Source organism: Pteronotus mesoamericanus, unplaced genomic scaffold (assembly GCF_021234165.1).
Source record: "Pteronotus mesoamericanus isolate MK-2021 breed Mesoamerican mustached bat unplaced genomic scaffold, CSHL_Meso_final scaffold_54, whole genome shotgun sequence".
NCBI classification, from domain to species: Eukaryota; Metazoa; Chordata; class Mammalia; order Chiroptera; family Mormoopidae; genus Pteronotus; species Pteronotus mesoamericanus.
The window spans coordinates 47,523,745-47,532,976 of NW_026555321.1; the positions used below are offsets into that span (position 1 = coordinate 47,523,745).

The 9,232-nt window shown below is 42.1% G+C and overlaps 1 pseudogene; it reads left to right on the top strand.

The window, feature by feature from the left end:
• Positions 1-539: 539 nt before the first annotated feature.
• On the top strand, positions 540-621 carry LOC129061158 (uncharacterized; annotated as a pseudogene).
• Positions 622-9,232: the final 8,611 nt, after the last annotated feature.

Below are 9,232 nucleotides of genomic sequence, written 5' to 3' on the forward strand. Positions count from 1 at the left end.
CTAGAAACAGGGTGCCAGGGCAGCTGTGGGGGCCTTTCCTGGAAGGTCAGGGCTGCCTGGGTGGTTCTGGCTCTTTTGCCTGACTCAGTAAGCCCTGAAGCCTTCCAAGGTGTGTCTTAACTGGCAGATCCCTAGATCTGTGTGTGGGCATTTTGGGGGATGGACGGTACAGACAGGGCACAGTAACATAGAGCTGTGGCAGTTGGCAGCCTCAATGAGCACACAAGAAACTTCGATGAAACTTAGATATTGGAGCATACATTTGAGCTCACTGGAAGGAGAAGCCTATAACAGTGAAGGGAAAGGAAAGCAAAGAAAGGCTGGGAAGCAAAGGAAAAAAATGGATGGGAGAATCTTTAGAAAGTAACATACATGGACCATGAAATAAAAGACAAATTAAAGGCCATTGAGACTGAGACACTGAATAGAAGAGTAGGTTTCATGGTAAGGAAATATGCTCATTTCATTATATCCATTTTTAAAATACATATTCCTTTTTGATTGCTAATTCATTACTGAGATACATCAAAGTTTCTTTCAGCTTTGTGCAGTGGCAATATCATAGCCAATGAGGTTTATCCGGGTGGCAATTGTTGCTAATTGAAAACTTTTCCAAAAGTTTGTTTTCTTTCTTTCTCTTTCTCTCTTTCTCTTGTTCTCTCTCTCTCCCCCCTTCTTTCCTTCCTTCCTTCCTTCCTCTCTTCCTCTCTTTCTTTCTTTCTTTCTCTCTCTCTCCCTCTCTTTCTCTCTCTCTATCTCTCTCTCTCCCCCTCCCTCCCTCCTCCCTCCCTTCCTTCCTTCTTTCCTTCCTTCCTTCATTTCTTCTTACAAACTAGCTCCTGGGGATAAATATCACCTGGGCTTTCGTCTAGCTCTGTTCCTTAGCTAGACTTTGGACAAATCTTATTTCGTCTCTGAGCCTCAGTTTCCTGAGATTTAAAATAAATATATATAATACCTGACTCCTGCAGTGTTATTAAAGTCAAATGAAAAAAATGTACCAACTTGTAAACTATATACAAAATTATAATTATACTCATTTACAACAAAAATATAGTCACTTCCAATTCATTCTTCACCCAGTTTTCAAAGTGAAAATCTGAAATCATAGATGATTAAGGAGTTTTCATGTCTAAAATGATCCAGGGTTCCCTGTGGTTTTCAAGAAAATTTTTATACATCATAGCTTAGCCCACACAGCTACCCCAGTCTGGTTTCTGTGTATGCACCTCCCACAAATCCAAGCCTGAACTCAACAGGGTGGCAGTCCTAATTTATCTATATTGCATTCTCCTAATGCAAGAGGGTCTAAGCACAGGGGGCCTCTTACTGGTCATGATGGCAGGGTGCCTTGGTCCAGAGCTGCAAACTCAAGGGCCCACCAGGGCTGGGCAGGGAACATCAGTGAGTGAGCCAAGTCAGGAGGGGGCAAGTGGGGGCAGTTACTACTTGGACTCAGCTAACTACCTTGTCTTGCAGAAACAGGGCCCCAGTCTTATCAGATCTCCAAAAGAATCCCCTCCAATCGAGATTTTTATATGAACTTTCCTAATTTTTTAAAGCTTGACAAGGAATTTAAAAAATTTAAAATCGATTGTTGTCCAAATAGAATATATCACAGGACTAGGCTTCACTGTGAACTACCATTTTCAACCCCTGGCTTTCTTCTTCATGTATGTTGAAATGAGAACAAAACTAAACATATAAAAATAACAAGAAATATTCTTAATAGCTGCTCTGATGTTTCTTTATTTTATCAAATCCTTCTGGACCTTCAAAATGCTATACAACATCACCTCAAGTGGGAAGCCTTCCTGGACATACCCTTCACTTCTCACTCCCTCATCACTTCATCCCTTCTGCCACTACCTTGGTATAAGTCTGATTACTGGATGGTCCAACATAGTTGTTGGAGATCCAGCCATCACATCTGTACTTCAGACAGAAGGATGCAGGAAGGAGGTGAAGTACAAAATGGCCTGCTCTCAGATGAATTGTTCCCTCTCAAGGTCTTTCAAAAGCCTCACCCCAAAACTTCAATTACTTATATCTTATTGCCCAGTTCTAGCTGCAAGGGAGTAGGGAGCTAGTCCCTCACCAACTAGGATAAAATCAGGGTTCTGCAGTATAAGGAAAAATGGTTAAGTTGACAATTAGCACTCTCTTTTATACTTATTGACTTCTTTTCCTGCTTCTATTATTTTTCATACCACTTAGTCTCCACAACCACTGTTTTAAAACTGAATTATACCATCCTCCCAATTTAAGCAATTTTAATGACTTTTATTGTCCTCAGGGCATGACGAATGCTTTTCTACGGCCTGAAATGCCTGTGTGACTTGGCACCACCCACCCCCTCCTCACCCCAAGTTTCATTCTCTACCCTCTCGCTTTCACTCTCTGCTCCACTAGGCCATTGTGATTTCAGCTCCTTGCATGTGCCAGGCTCTTTCCCACCTTTGTACGAACTGCCCCTGCCTTGAGCCCTCTGCCTCCAACTGACTGACACTTCCAGGCATCAGCTGAAATGTCACATCCACAGGGAGGCCATGCTAAACACCTCAGGGCACCTCTCTGTCCCCATCGCTATTGGGTTTCCACCCTTACTCATGAGCTCTCCACAGTGGAGGACACCATTTTTTGTTGTTAACAAAAATTTTATTTCTACCATTGCGCCAGTAATTTCCCATGGGAATAAAGATTCATAGCTATGAAAACAAGAAAATACTCTAAAAATAGTTCAAGCAGTAAAAAAGAAACGTTAGAAAACAGAAAAGAATAATGACAAAACTTACTAGTGAAGTTAAGGATGTGACCATCCCTAGTGGCCAGTCTTCCTCACGGGTCTCTAACTGTAGTGAGGACAAAAGAACATGCTGGGCTTGCTCCCTTGTGTGTGGATTCCAGGGCCTACTAGAGGCACTTAGTAAATAATTACCTGAATCGCTAATGTTAGCCAGTGCACTTGTTTGGCCCTACTGGACTTGAACAAGTAAGGGGTATGGGAGACTCGGCCAAACACTTATAAACCACCCTCCCGGCCACAAACCCATCACAAAAATTTATGAATCTAGGATGTTATCAGATCCTGCCCAGCTAGTCATTTACCAATGTCTAAAAGCACCCCCCTCCACCTCCCTGCCCCCACTTTCTCTTTCCATCTTATACAGAATAGCCTCTCTGTGCCTTCCCAGGTCAGCTGTCCTATGCTGGGTGATGAATGTGAAGTGACTCTTCTCTCATACCAGATTCAGTTAAATGTATTAATCAAATATAAGTAATTAAGCATTTGCAAGGAGAGGATGCCCACTAGTTTACATTTGGGAAAATTAGCTCTATTTGCTTCAACTGAAAACAACATGAAAAACGAACACAACTCGATGAAACCATTTTCCTCTAAACCTCTGCCTCGAAAATGAAAACAAAACAAAACTAGAACGTGAATTCTTGAGATACATCATGCAACTTTATCTGGGGATTCAAGCTGAGGATGAGCAAGGAATGTATGTACTAAACAGCGGGCAATGTCTCCCATTGGGGCAGGAAGAGGCCCCAAATTATTGGTACTTTTTCTTTCCTAGATATGTGTGATGATTCCATACTGGCTCTAACATACATACAGAGAAAGAGGAGAGAGGAATGTTAAGATTCACTTATTGGCTGGAGTGCTGACATTGGTTTTCTTCTCCAATTAAAGTCAGACCTTGGGTGTTTAGGATGATACTCTCTGTCCAGATGAACTTTGGCAAAGTGCTGGAGGATAGGATGCCCAGATGCTTTGACCCAGCAGCAGATGTCAACACCAGGAAGGTCCAAATGAATGCAAGTTTATGTCTCTCCTTCTTTATGGGAGACCTCAGGAGATAATATCTCACAGTCTGACACCAGATGCTAATCAGATTATATCCAGATGCTCTGTAAACATGTGTCAGCAGTTGAAAAGACCTACTCTAATTGGGACAAAATTACTTTTTCCAATGTGTAGATAAAATGCACAAGTAAAAATGTAACCTTGTGGTTGTTTAAATATACCATAAGGTCATTTATTTTTCTTAAGCACAGAGAAAGTTCAGGTTGAGCAAATATTGCTTGTGCTTGCAGTAAGACTCTCTGAGAGAAAAGAGTGGCAAGAGAAAGGAACAAGGCAGATTCTCCAGCCCTCTTTGCTTACAAATGAAATTTCTTGGTGGTTTAGGATTCCATCACCTGATTTGAAAACTGTCTAGGTTTTAGTAAATCATCTTTCTTTCTTGCTGATTGAGGAGCTTCTAATGTTAACAATCATAACCTATTTCCTACTGAAGAATACCCAAAATGTTTCCTTGTGTGTTCAGTGTTGAACTTTTGTTTTTCAACTGATGCTTCAACCTCCATTCATTGAGGGCCTGCCTTATGCAGTGGGCAGTGGACACTGGGAGACATCAGTGAACTGTGTGTGCCATCAGTGACAGCTGTGAGCTTTTAAGGAACTCATAGTGAAGTAGCAGAGACAGACCAGTAAACAGGAAATTACAACATCTGTGGAAACACTGTGGTAGAGGAAGATTAAGATGCTATGGGAGCACAGAAGGGTTCACCAGATTCAGTCTGGAGACAGGGATGGCCTGAGAAAGCTTCCAGAAGAAAGAGCTATGAGAGATATGGGGTGCAGGAACCAGGGAATGTCAAGGTGAGACTATGGTATACCTTAGGCTGAGGAAACATACCATGCCAGACCTATGTCAGTAGCTATTAAGTGCACAAACTTAGATTAGGGGATAAATAACTAAAACTGTGTAAAAGTAGAATGGGATTCCCCAGAAGGCAGCAAGTTCCAAATTATTAGGAGTGTGCAGAGACTGGATTAACATTTCAGGGGTATGAGAATCTATTACATAAATAGATTTTTCTACTGGGTGAGAGGATATACTGGGTCTATGGCCCCAGTCCCAGAGCCAACCCACATCTCTAGGGGCAGAGTTTAGGAATGTATTTGCTGCCAAGAGCTCTCTAGTTAGTTGTTAGACAAATCAAAATCACAATAAGATACTACTTCATACCCATTAGGTATAGAGAATGATAGGGATAGCTACTAACAAAAAAAAAAAAAAGTGAAAAACAACAAACATTGGCAAGGATCTGGAATAATGGATTCCTTTGTATTGTTGGCAAGAAAAATGGTGCAGCTGCTGTGGAGAACTGTGGTGCTTCCTCAACAGTTAAACATAGAATTATAGCACCTGTAATTCTAGTATACACCCAAAGGAATTGAAATCAGGGACTCAAACAGACATTCATATACACTCTTAGTTCCTAGTAGCATTATTCACAATAGCAAAAGGTAGAAACAGCCAAAATCACCATCAGTAGTTGAACAAGTAAGCAAAATGGTAGTATGTTATTCAGCCATTAAAAGGAATGCAATTCGGATACATGCCATGCCATGAAGGCACTATGTTAAGTGAAATAAGCCAGACACAAAAGGACAAATGTATGATTCCACTTAGATGTGATACTAGACTAGGCAACAGAAAGCAGTATAGAAGTTCTCAGAGCTGGGGAGGGGGGATAGGAGTTACTGAATTTGGAGTAAAGAAAAAGGTTTGGAAATAGGTAAGTGGTGATGGCTGGACAACAATGTGAATGTATTTAATGCCACTGAATTATACACTCAAAAGTGGTAAAAATGATAAAGTTTATGTTACATATATTTTACCACAATTTAAAAAAATGAAAAATTTCCCTGGGTAATTTATATTTAATCCCCACTCGAGGACATGCCTATTGATTTTAGAGAGAGAGGAAGGGAGGGAATGAGGGAGGGAAAGAGAGAGAAAAGCATTGATGTGAAAGAAATGTTGATCAGTTGCCTCTTGGGGATTGAACCTGCAACCTAGGTATGTGCCCTGACTGAAGATAGAACCCACAACCTTTTGGTGTATGGGATGATGCTCAACCTACTGAGCCACCTGACTAAGGCTCCCCTGGGTGATTTTGAAGTAGTTGAGTCATAGAGCAGTTGGGAGGGTCACTGGGCCCATACAACTCTAGGAGTTTCAGAGACTAAAAATCAAAGCATTTGCATGTCATTAAGTAAAAAACTAGCATTTTCCAAACCTTTTGGGGATCTGAGCCAATAAAGGGCCTCCCTCTACTGAAAACAGTCAGTGAAATCCAAAGTCTTTCTCCAGGGAGGGTGGCAGATTGGGAGATTTTGTTGTCCATGAATCACTTATGCAGAATTTCATTTGTTAATATCACAGCTACCCAACAGATGTCAACAAAGTCCCACATTCCCTTTGGCTGGCACCCCAAATTTCTTATGCAATATGCACTTTTAATCTTTGGACTCAATCAATTTCCAAGAGGTGAGAAAGGAGGAAGGGAGTACAGGTGAGTGTCTTAGACTGGGTTCCCTAAAAGGCAGTCTGAAACAAAGGCTCAAGTGCAGGTAGGTTCTTTTAGGAACTGGTCCCAAGGAGCAGGAATGAAGGATGGGGGAATAAACAGGAAGGTGTGAAAGCCTATTTTAAGAATCATTGTTTAGTTGGACATCTCTATGGGCAATAAATAATCCTGTAGGACATTTTGAGAAGTCACACAAATGAGAAGCCAACACTGTCCACCTATTGAAAAGGGGAGATATTTATCCACCAGCTCAGTTTTTTATTGTCAAGAAGGACCTTAGGAGAATTAACTTCTTGCATTGCACACATTGGGTTGAGTGTGCAAGGATTCAGAGAAGGCCCTGGCAGGAAGCAAGAGGCAAGTGGTCCAGGCCAAGACCCAAGGGGGAAGCATCGCAGGCTATGTCTACGTGAACCTGTTTGATGTTGGGTTGACCCCATGGGCAGAGCAACTGACTTCAGTGAGAAGTCAGGCTGAGAGGAGGGAAGTAGTGTACAAGAGCAGTTCAGTGTAACAAATGATCCTGCATTTCTAAGGAAATTTGTGACTACCACGTGGATCCACAGTCTCCCCAGGGAACTCAGCAGGGCTGCCCATGAAACACTAGCTCAGTCCATAGACTTGACTGGGGTAAGTGTCGGCCTCACTCATAAGTAAATAGTGTTTATTTGAGTTATAACTTTGACTCCCTTTAAGCCATGGAAAATAAAATAAAAAACTTTATTCTTCCCATCTTCCCTTTATCTCGAGTGGGATTCTTCCCCCAGAATTTCCACTAGTTTCTAAAATGAGAAGCACCCATTTGCCCCGGGGTAGCTACAAACTTTAGCTGAGAGGTTCTTAAAGTGTGATTCCTAACTAGCAGCATCAGTGTCACTTGGAAACTTGTCAGAAGTCCAATTCTTAGGTACCACCACAGACTTCTAGCATCAGAAATTTGGGGGTTGGGGCCAAGCAATCTGTTTTAATGAGCAGGTGATTCCAATGCATGCTCAAGTTTAAGAAATGCTGCCTTAGAATGAATCAGTCATATGCTTTCAACCAGGTTTTTAGAATCTCCTGTTAGAGAAAGAGGCATAAAATCAAGACTCAGTCTTCATTTTATACCAGCAAACACTGAATATGCCTGCATTAATTTCCTGTGGCTGCTGTAACAATTTACCACAAACCATGTGGCTTAAAACAACAAAATTTTTTTCTCTCACAATTCTGGAAGCCAATGTCTAAAATCAAGGAGAGGGGAGGGCCACTCTCCCTCCAAAGGCTCTAACAGAGAATCCTTCCTTACCTCTTTCAGCTTCTGGTGGCTCCTAATGTTCTTGGATTGTGGTCACCTTACTCCAGTCTCAGTCTTGTCCTCACATGGCCTTCCCCTCTGTGTGTCTCCCTATGTGCATCCCTCTCTCCTTTCTCTTACTGAAATACTAGTCATTGGATATTTAGAGCCTGCCCCCAAAAAAACCTCATTATGACCTCACCTGGAGATACTTTGCTTAATCACATCTCTGAAGACCCTCTATCAAGGTAACATTTGCAGATACTAGGAGTTAAGACTTGGACATATTTTTTCAGGGTCAAAATTCAACCCATGACAATGTTCAACGTACTAGAATCTAATATATTCCAAAAGCTCAACAGACTCTTTTAAAGGTAAGCAGACTTAAGATCCATAACCATTTGAACACTTTATTCTTCTCCATGGGCAAAAGCGAACAGAGTCACATATAACTGGGATGTCGATTCCCCAGTTTGGTGTACAGATGTTATCATCTACACTGATGCTCCAAGTACAAGAGCTCCTTGTCCCTGACTGCTCAAGTGAACCCATTTCTTTACTTCACCCCAAATGTCCAAAAGTTAATCACACCAAAATGCCTGGTTACTCTCAGGGGATACTTGTGCCTTGAAGCTGAGGAATGCAATCACTGTTTTAAACACTCACTGCCCTAGAAACCTGTCACCTCTGTTCCAAACAAGAGCTTGCTGCATGTTGATCTTGTATCCCAGGCTTTACTCCTCCTGTTGGCTCGACTGTCCTGATCTCTGTCATCTCTGTCTTCCCCAAGTCTGATCACAGTGGTGGGAGAAATATAGTCTCTTCTGTATCATATCACCCCAAGCATGGCTAGAGGCCCTTGCAATTTATGTGTATATACAAGCCCAAACCTGTCCCAGGTTCTCCTACTGAACCAGTTCCTTGTCTGTGGTTGGCTTAGGGTCACTTTGCAGCCTAACTCCAGGTGACACCATACACATTCTATTCCCTGAGAATGGTGCCCTCATGGGCCATGCCTAACCACAGCCCTGACAGAGCCAGAGGGCATATCCGCTCTTAGGGCCTCTCCACGCCTTGGAAACTCTCAGCTCCACTGATCGCCATCCTCACTGTGAAGGACGTCATCTCTTCCTCCAAAAGTGACTTACACCCAAGTCAACTGGCAATTCGGCCAATGACTTCTTGGGGAAGCACCACCCCAGCCTCACTCTCAAGGATGTGGTCTAAGCCCATGGCCCAGGGAGATAGTTCCCCAGAACTCTGACACTCTAACAGGTCCTAAATTAAATCTGAAGTCAATCATATACATACTATCCTTGCTACAAGTACAATTGTTAAAAGACATTTGTAGGCATTAGACATCACAGTGTTAGAAACAAAAATAGTTTTTAAGAAAGAAAAGTAAGCTCTCTCATATACTTGCCAAATGTCAATCAAAAAGTGCCATCTGGAAATGATATAAACATAGGCTGGCCCCAGCACTAGCCAACTTCAAACTCCTTGGGGCTCACAAATGGGATGCTGTATGGATCCAATCCAAAGGCTTGATTACTTGGTCCTCATCCTTTG